The 10498-nt window shown below is 35.8% G+C and overlaps 1 long non-coding RNA gene across 2 annotated transcripts in view; it reads left to right on the forward strand.

Moving 5' to 3' along the window:
- The window catches only part of LOC307182757, a 129437-nt gene extending 126136 nt beyond the window's left edge, over positions 1 to 3301 (forward strand). The window contains exons 3-4 of one of the 2 annotated variants that reach the window (XR_013827250.1): positions 1620 to 1714; positions 3117 to 3301. This is a non-coding gene — a long non-coding RNA (uncharacterized lncRNA). Of the gene's footprint in view, positions 1 to 1619; positions 2211 to 3116 lie in introns of those variants that run through there. The other variant, XR_013827251.1, reaches the window with a different exon arrangement.
- The last annotated feature ends 7197 nt before the right edge of the window (positions 3302 to 10498 follow it).

Consider the following 10498-nt stretch of genomic DNA (forward strand, 5'->3'; position numbering starts at 1 on the left):
AATATCAAATAGGCTTTAGCATGGGCAGGTCTAATGAGACTTTGCCATTGGTGGAGGCTTAACAGGGCATCAGGAGATTTTAAGTAAATTTCATTAGAAGGCTACAATCTCTACCTCACGAAAGATTACATTTTTTAAAATGTAAGGGGTCAGGATATCCCTCCAATTTGCTAGAGCAATAGCCTAGAAATATCCTACAGGGATTACCTGTAGGTTTTTGATACCCCCTCTACAGTCTACTTTCAGTCATGAGCAAGCCACAGAAACTCAGAGCCTAGAGTGCTTGGACAATTGAAGTTTTCCACCTTTCAGCAAAAAGCTGAAAAGTGTATGTATAAATATAATTATTGTTTGGACACTGGATTTGATGGAAAATAAAAAGGCATATTAATAACCAGTTTCTGTTTTTTTAGAGTCCTGAATTTTTGTCTCATTGCTATAAAAAAATTAAAATATGGATTATCCCAGAGAAGGGAAGTATTGCTAATTTGGAAGACTGAAACAAATAGAAAGAAACCTCCTTAAGTTAAACGCAATTAAAAAGCAGATATAGTTAGAACTTTATGAAGACTTCTGTATAAAGTATGAATTTTTGAGCGTTTGCATGTGACTAAGCAAAAGAATTATTTGAAATCTTAAAAGCCTTGCTGCACAGAAACTCTCTCTGACTCAGGCTATCATGGGAATTTAGATAGGGAGAGACTCAGAAGAAGGTGGTAAATAACCCAAAACTCGGTTAGTAAAAGGAGAGAGTGGCCCAGGACACTTCCCTTAGCCACTCCTGGCTAAGAGTATTCACAAATTCCCCAGAAAAGATAATAGTTGTAAACAACAGAAACACACACCTCTCTTTTTCTTTCTAGTTAGTGAATTCACGTTTTAAAATTCCAAAAGTACAAGAGTAGACAATAATAAGTTCTATTTAACTCTTATCCAGTAACTTAATTCCCCTCCTCAGAGGTAACTAATATTACCAATATCTTATATATGCTTCAATGCATATATGTGCAAATGTACACACAGTTTTTATGCAAATGATAATTTTCCATGTACTCTGAAGCTTATTTTTTTCACTAAACTATATCTTGGAATTAATTCTGTATCAATAATAATTTTACCCATCTTTCTTCAGCAGCATAGTATTCCATTGAATGGATGCCTCATAATTTATTTAATCAACTCTACATTGATGTAATGAGTTGTAAGTTTTTTGTACATATGTAAGTAATCTATAGGATAAATTCCTAGAGGTAGAATTATTGATTCTAAGAGCATATGTGTTTGTAATTTTGATAAATATTGCTAAATTACCCTACATAGAGGTTGTACTAATTTATGTTCCTATCAGCAGTATATGAAAATGCCTCTTTAACACACTCTCATTAATACAGTGTTACCAAGCTTTGTGATCTTTTGCAATTTGTGGGGTTAACCATGATGTTTCAGTTTAATTTTATTTTGCCTTTCTCATTATGAGATTAAACATCTTTTCTTATAAGTTTTAGAGCCATTTGTATTTCCTTTTATGTAAACTGTTCAAATTCTTTGCCCATTTATCTGTTGATTTATCTATAGGGGTTTTTTTTTCTTCTCTTTTTATTCAATTCTCTTTACTTTAGGGCAAAATGAATCTGGAGTTGCTGTCCATAATGAGAGAATATATTTAGTTGAGGAACATGCAGTTTGGACAAATGAGCCTCCAGCTTGTGTCCAGGTGAGTGGTTGAAGTTCCTTTTGAAATTTGTTCAAGTGGTTCAATGAGATTACTTTTTGCAATGGTGCTACCGGTCGAAGAGATATTTACATGTAGGAAGAGGCTTGAGCCCCCTTTGTTTATGCACCTAGTTCAGCCACTAAACTTCATCCTGTATCCTAAAAATGATGCCTCATAAATGATTGAGCCCTATTGAAAATAAAGATGGGGATGAGCTTTGAAAATAAATGTAATACATACTCGAAATAGAAAAATGGGATACCTTTACCTTTCTCATAAACCAAAAATACCTAGAAATCTTTGGGAATAGTACTTTCACCCCCCGCCCCAAACTTTGCAAACATCTCCTTTCCACCCCATTTCCTTATTTTCTATATCATAATTCATTCATTTCCATAGTGCTACTTACTAAGGGGTCCTGCTTCCTGGCAGAAGTGTGAAGGAGTGGTTTATGATTGGTCTGATGGAGCAACGTCTGCCCCAAAGGACAGCTCTTTAACACATCAGCATGCAAGCAGCCCAGGCTGGGCAAATTGCCAACTGAGCCTTTCAGAACAGCAATAGCTTTTGTTAATATATACCTCATGATTTGTTTTAATGCTTTTACAATTATTTTCATAGTTATTTTTCTACTTTACATGTTCTCTGGTAACATATGGACATGTGTTAGCCCTGACATTTCTCCTGATTGCCAGAAAAATATATCTTTCTAACTACTCATATTATCTAATCTCTTCTTTGTGGGAAGATTTTAAACAATTGCTTTAATATATTTAATATTTGCAGGACTATTCAAACTTTAATTTCTTCTTCAGTCACATCTCATATGGTACACATATATTTTTCAAGAAACTTTCCATGTGGTCTAAGTCTTTAAAATTGTTAGCATATAGTTCTTGTGTTTGTAGTTGTTTAAAAAGTAAGATTCTTGGGCTTCCCTGGTGGCGCAGTGGTTGAGAGTCCGCCTGCCGATGCAGGGGACACGGGTTCGTGCCGCGGTCCGGGAAGATCCCACATGCCGTGGAGCGGCTGGGCCCGTGAGCCATGGCCGCTGAGCCTGCGCGTCCGGAGCCTGTGCTTCGCAACAGGAGAGGCCACAACAGTGAGAGGCCCGCGTACCGCAAAAAAAAAAAAAAAAAAAAAAAAAGTAAGATTCTTTACAGATTAAAAAACAGCAATTTGTGATATGAATTGCAAATATTTTCCCAACATTTCCACAGCATTAATGAATATTAAATATCATTTGTTGTCTTTATATTTGAATAACAACTTGGATGATATAAATTTCTTGGGTCACGATTTCTTTCCTTGATAATTTTAGAGGCATTTCTCCAGTCTTCTGGAATTGGATATTGTTGTGGAGAAGTCTGATGTCAGCCTGTTTTGTTTTTACCCTTTGTAGATGACTCATTATTTCTGCCTGGTTGTCCAAAGGATTATTTCTTTATCTTCACAGTTCATCAATTGTATCAGGATATACCTGTGTTGACGATAATGTGTCAGTTTTTTTTTCTGAGACCTGACATACCCCTTCAAAATGAACGTTTCTTCAGTAATATTTCAAATATTTGTTCTGATCCATTATATAGGGATATTAGGTAAGTGTATGTTGTATCTCACTTGCCTGTCTTCTCTAGATATCATTGTATCTCTAATCATTTTAAATTATATTTATTTTCATTCATTTTGCTTGCTCTATCTAACCTCTATGTTCCTTTTTGCATTCTCATCAGTATCTGGTCTCTCCTGGTCTACTTCCCATTTTTACTCCATTTCTGATATTTTTAAAGCCACTATTCCCCCTAGAGATCTTCCAACTCGTGTTTCATTCATTTTGTTGTCTCTTTCCTCCTGAATCTTGTATCTCTGCCTTTTGCTCTTTATTAAAAAAATAATAATAATGTGGTAAAATATACATAATATTTATCATTTTAACTACTTTTAAGTGAATGGTTCTGTGGCATTATGTACATTCATATTGTTGTGCACCATCTACACCATCCATCTCCAGAACTTTTTTGTCTTCCACAACTGAAACTCTGTACTCGTTAAATACTAACTCCTCATTCCTAACCCCCTCCCCCAGCCCCTGACAACCACCATTCTACTTTCCATCTCTATGAATTTGACTACTCTAGGTACCTCACATAAGTGGAATTATGCAATATTTGTCTTTCTGTGACTGCCTTATTTTGTTTAGCATACTATCTTCAAGGTTCATCCATGTTGTAGCATATGTCAGAATCTCTTCCTTTCTTTTTTTAAGACTTTTTCTTTTTCAGAGCAGTTTTCAGTTCACAGCAAAGTTAAAAAGGAGGCACAGAGATTTCCCATACACTCCCTGCCTCCACACATGCATAGCCTCCCCCATTATCAACATCCCCCACCAGTGGTGCATTTGTTACAATTGATGAACCTACACTGACACATCGTAGTCACTCGTTTACATCTGGGTTCATTCTTGGTGTTGTAGATTGTATGGGTTTGGACAACTGTAAAATAACATGTATCCATCATTATGGTATCATACAGAGTATTTTCACTGCCCTAAAAACTTCTGTGCTCTGCTTATTCATCCTCTCCCTGCCCCAACCCTTGACAATCACAGATTTTTTACTGTCTCCGTTTTCCAGAATGTCATATACTTGGAATTATACAATATGTAGTCTTTCAGTTGGCTTCTTTCACTTAATAATATGCATTTCACTTAATAATATGCATTTCACTTAATAATATGCATTTAAGTTTCCTCCATGTCCTTATTTATTTATTTATTGGCTGCGTTGGTTGCTGCACGTGGGCTTTCTCTAGTTGCGGTGAGCGGGGTCTACTCTTCATTGCGGTGCACGAAGTATACGTTGCGTTGCTTCTCATTGCAATGGCTTCTCTTGTTGTGGAGCACGGGCTCTAGGTGTGTGGGCTTCAGTAGTTGTGGCACACGGGCTCAGTAGTTGTGGCTTGCAGGCTCTAGAGTGAAGGCTCAGTAGTTGTGGCACACCGGCTTAGTTGTTCTGTGGTGTGCAGAATCTTCCCGGACCAGGGCTCAAACCCCTGTCCCCTGCATTGGCAGGCAGATTCTTAACCACTGTGCCACCAGGGAAGTCTGTGTCCTTTTATGACTTAATAGCTCATTTCTTTTTAGCGCTGAATAGTATTCCATTGTCTGGATGTACTACAGTTTATTTCAACATTCACCTACTGAGATACATCTTGGTTGCTTCCAAGTTCTAGCAATTATTAATAAAGCTGTTATAAACATCCTTGTGCAGGATTTTGCATGGACATAAGTTTTCACCGCATTTCACATTACGGTTTTCACCGTAAATGCCAAGGAACGTAATTGCTGGATTGTATGGTAAGAGTATATTTAGCTTTATAAGAAACTGCCAAACTGTCTTCCAAAGTGGTTGTACCATTTTGTTTTCCCATCAGCAATAAATGTTGCTCCACATCCTTGCTAACACTTGGTATTGTCAGTGTTCTGGATTTTGGCCATTCTAATAGGTTTATAGTGGTATCTCATTGTTGTTTTAATTTCCATTCCCTGATGACATATGATGTGGAGAATCTTTTCATATGCTTATTTGTCATCTGTATATCTTCTTTGGTGATGTGTCTGTTAAGGTCTTTGGCACATTTTAAAATCAGGTTATCTTCTTATTGTTGAGTTTTAAGAGCCTTTTGTATATTTTGTATAACAGTCCTTTATCATATATGTCTTTTGCAAATATTTTTCTCTCAGTCTGTAGCTTGTCTTCTCACTCTTGATGTTGTCTTTCACAGAGCAGTTTTAAATTTTAATGAAATTCAGCTTACCAATTATTTCTTTTATAGATCGTGCCTTTGGTGTTATACTATCATCCTGCCCAAAGTCAACTAGGTTTTCTCCTGTATTATCTTCTACTTTTACATACATTTCATAGTTTTGCATTTTACATCTAGGTATATGATTCATTTTGAATTAATGTAATTTAATGTAATTAATGTAATGTAATTTCTTTGTCTAGATTCATGGTTTTGCATGTGGATGTCCAGTTATCCCAACATTGTTTGTTGAAAAGACTATTTTTCTCCATTGTATTGTCTTTGTTCCTTATGTCAAAGATCAATTGACTATATTTTGTTGTGTTTTTGTTTTATGGCCACACAGCTTGTGAAATCTCGGTTCCCTGACCAGGGATTGAACCTGGGCCAGAGCAGTGAAAGCCCAGAATCCTAACCACTAGGCCACCAGGGAACTCCCCCAGTTGACTATATTTATGTGTGTTTACTTCTGGGCTCTCTTTCTGTTCCATTCATCTATTTGTTGATTCTTTCGCCATTACTACACTGTCTTGATTACTGTAGCCTTATAGTAATACTTGAAATCTGGTAGTTTCAGCATTCCAACTTTGTTCTTCTCCTTCAATATTGTGTTGACTATTCTGAGTCCTTAGTCTCTCCGTATAAACACTAGAATCAGTTTTTCTATATCCAAAAAATAACTTTCTGGGATTTTGATTGGGATTTCATTGGATCATAGATGAAGTTGGGAAGAACTGATATCTTGACAGTATTGAGTCTCCCTCAGTATTGAACATGGACTATTTCTCTATTTATTTAGTTTTTCATAGTTTGCCTCAGATAGATCTTGTACCTATTTTATTAGATTTGTACTTAACTATTTTGTTTTTTTGGAGTGCTAATGTAAATGGTATTGTGTTTTTAATTTCAAATTCCACTTATTCATTGCTAGTATATAGGAAAGCAACTGACTTTTGTATATTAATCTTTTATCCTACAACCTTGTTGTAATTGTTCCTTAGTTCCAGAAGTTTTTTATTGATTCTTTTGAATTTTCTACATAGACAATCACGTCACCTGCAAACAAAGATAATTTTATTTCTTCCTTTCCAATCTGTATACTTTTTTTTTCTCGTCTTACTGCCTTAACTAGGACTTCTAGTATGGTGTTGAAAATAGGTGGTAAGAAGGGACATCCTTGTTCCTGATCTTAGCAGGAAAACTTCTAGTTTCTTACCATTAAGTATGTTAGCTGTAGGTTTTTTGGTAGTTATTCTTTATCATATTGAGGCAGTTCCCTTCCACTCTATTCTTCTCTTCCTGAGTTTTTCTTTGATTTTGTCAAATGCTTTTTCTGTATCTATTGATATGATCCTGTGCTTTTTCTTTTTTAGCCTGTTCATATGATGTTATATTAATTAACTTTCAAAAGCTGTACCTGCCTTGCATATCTGGGATAAATCCCACTTGGTTATGGTGTATAATACTTTTTATAGGTATTTGGATTTATTTGCTAATATTTTGTTGAAGATTTTTGCTCTGTATTCATAAAAGATATTGGTTTATAGTTTTCTTTTCTTGTAATGTCTGGGACTGGTTTTGATTAGGGTAATGCTGGCCTCATAGAATGAGGAAGTATTCCCTCTGCTTCTATCTTCTGAAAGAGATTGTAGACAATTGGCATAATATCTTGCTTAAATGTTTGATATATTTCACGAGTTACCCTGTCTGGGCCTGGTGCTTTCTGATTTGGAAGGTTATTAATTATTCATTCAATTTCTTTAATAAATATAGGCCAATTCAGATCATCTATTTCTTCTTGTATGAATGTTTGCAGATTGTGTCTTTCAAGAAATTGGTCCATTGCATTTGGGTTATCAAATTTGTAGGCATAGAGTTATTCAAATTCTTCCTTTATTATCCCTTAATGTCCATGGGATCTGTAGTGATGTCCCCTCTTTTATTTCTGAAATTAGTAATTTGTGTCCTCTCCCTTTTTCTTAGCCTGGCTAGGGGATTATCAATTTTATTGATATTTTCAAAGAACCAGCTTTTGGCATAATTGATTTTCTTTCCCTTCCTTTTTAAGGCTCTTAAACATATTGTATGTATATTTGGGTTCTTGTTTTATAGATAAATTGCTCCATTAACTGTTTAAATCCGTGGCAAACACTTGGTCAAATTTTTCATCTGTTTCATGAATATACTGCTTTGATCAGTGTTCATCTGCATTTCTTCTTATTCTTTTTCTCCTCTTTTCTTGTAATACTTTTATATAGATCCTGGATGGTTTAGTTTTGATTTCTCATGTTGGTTTAAGTGGGCTTCTCCTTGACCAGCTATTTCCAAATGATTCATATGTTAGGGATGCTAAAGCCGTGTCCAAGGCTAGCAGCATTCTCCCTAGAGCCCTCAGTTAAGTGTGAGAGTCCATTTAACTGTTAACCTCTCCCTGGCCAACAGAAATAGGCAGTTTTGTAAGATTCATAGCATTCAGAATCTTTTTCTAATCCTCTGCCTCACCAACAGGCTGTTTTTTAAAATATGGCTCATCATATGAGTCCTTGTTCAGTCCTGTTAGCCCTGCTTCTCAGAATCAAACTCCTGTCACTATTCCACACAGCTTGTCCCAGTTAGGACGCATGAGGATTTTAGTTCTTTATCTTGGGCATGCTCCTCATCTTGGGGCAGCGCCCGCTCTCTCAGGGATTTGCATTCACAGGCATCCCCTTCTGCTTCCTCCCACATCCTGTTTGATCTTCACTGCTTTTGGCAGCCCTTCTATCTATTTGTGGCTTAGGATTTCACATGCATCCTAGCTTGTATTTCTCTTTCTCATTCTTCTTTAGTGTGATTTCCTAGAGGGGAAGGAGGAAATGCCAATTTTATTCCACTATGCTCAAACTGAAAATCTGTATCTAATTCTTCCATAGTTTAGGATAAGTCATTCTCAAATAAATGCTTTATTATTTTTGTGAACCTACAAGTTAGAGAACCCTTTCAGGTATTATTATGGATATTTGAACCAAGGAAACCCAGCTGACAGTTGCAATTGAGAGCATTATGATGAAAAGGCAGAACCAGAAGCACCACTCACAGAAGGAGGTCTGAAGTTGTTAATTTCTACCTGTGTATGTTGCATGCAACATCTTTATGTCTTCTGATTCTATGATCAGAACCATTAATGTCTTTTCTATCACCTAATCATTCTCATAAGTTTCAGATTTAAAGGAAAACAGTTGTTCTTGACTGATATTGAGATTGTGATCTAAGAACTCCCCTTCCTTCAGCTAAACATACTCGTTATGCAGTTCTGCAAGTCAATTTTTTATGTCTCTGGGTCTATAGCAGGGCCTGCTTTACTGTGGGAAAAAAATGTGGATTCAGGAAGGCCCTGAAGTGTACCTCTGATCTATATGCACAGGGAAATTTCATCAGTAATAATTTATTCCTCTGTGTTACTGTGGCCTCCTTTTAAATGCCTATATTTCTTTGGAAATAAGTAAGTTGTCATTAACATCTTTGTGTAAATCACATTTTTAAAAATATTGTTTCTCGAGGAAGGAACACTGGGAAAGGAAACAGAGGAAATGGAAATTAAGGAACACCCAAGATAAACATTGAACACCAAGATAAACATTGCCCACTTGTGTAAAAAGATCTAGCTGGCCTTGTGTAAAAAGAACGCAAGTTGTTACTCACATTTTATTAATAGTTAAAATTATATAAACATACCTGTAGGCAAACAAACCTAAAGTTTAGTATGTGAGCACTTCCTGGTGAGAAGGCAAAATCTTTCTAAATGCCTATAAGTAAACTCTTGCTTTCCTTCCTGAATTTATGGAATTTTTAAGCCTTGCATTCCACACTAAGTCCGTTGACTTTTTTGTTCTTTCTAGAGCATACCTCTGCTCTATGCAAGCTTAGCTGCTATTCTTTTTATATCCTCTGAAGCAGTACTGGCCATACCAGCCAGTTTAAGTGTAATTAAAAAGAGTACCACCTTAGGATTTTGCAATATCAACTGCACTTATGTTATATACAGAGTGATGTGAGGATTAGATTTAAACTTTCCTGTACCAGGCTGGCTGGCATAGAGGGTTGTTGCTCAATGTCAGAATTATCAATCCTTTCATTTTTAGAAATGGATTTTTAAAAATATGTTGACAGGGAAGTGTGGACAGCAAGGATTCTAATGTAAAAAATATACATTTTGTGAATTGGAAACTATCTCCTGACAGAAATGCAGTTTTGATTGACATTCTCATAAGGGTATAATATGGTCATCCATACATTATGTATAAACTTACCATCATTTCCATAGCCATGGAGAACACATTGTTACTTCTTCTCAAAAGTACTCTTAATCCCTTGGCTTATACAACTGTGGTTATACTGCCAAGACAGCCATTTCAATTTCTTGTCCCATAAACAGAAGCACTTAGACACAAATACTTGCCATAAGAAGATATTTTGAAAGGCATTTAATTAATAGTGATGGTTTTGGAAATGATCAGTTAATAGGAATCATGTCCATACTGAATGTTGTGTTCTGAGAATTCTTTTATTCAGTCATCATTCACCTAATTGAGAAATTTTCCAGGATTCAATACTTTTTTTCTTCTTGCCTGTCCTTTAGTCATTCCATTGTAGTGCTAATTTCAAGAAAAAGAGAAATGATAATAGCCAAAAAGTGGAAAAAACCCAAATGTCCATCAGCTGATGGAATGGATAAATAAAATGTGGAATAGCCACACAATGGAATGTCATTTGGCAATAAAAAGAAATGAAGTACTGATATATACTACAACTTGGAAGAACCTTGGAAGTCTTATGCCAAGTGAAAGAAGCCAGTCACAAGTGACCACATATTGTATGCTTCCATTTATATAGAATTTCAGAATCTGCAAATTCATAGAGATAGAAGGTAGATTAATGTTTACCTAAGGCTGAACAGTGGGGAGCAGGATGGGAGTGACTGCTAAAGGATACAAGGTTTCT

This window comes from Stenella coeruleoalba, assembly GCF_951394435.1.
Source record: "Stenella coeruleoalba genome assembly, chromosome: 2".
In the NCBI taxonomy this organism is placed as follows: domain Eukaryota; kingdom Metazoa; phylum Chordata; class Mammalia; order Artiodactyla; family Delphinidae; genus Stenella; species Stenella coeruleoalba.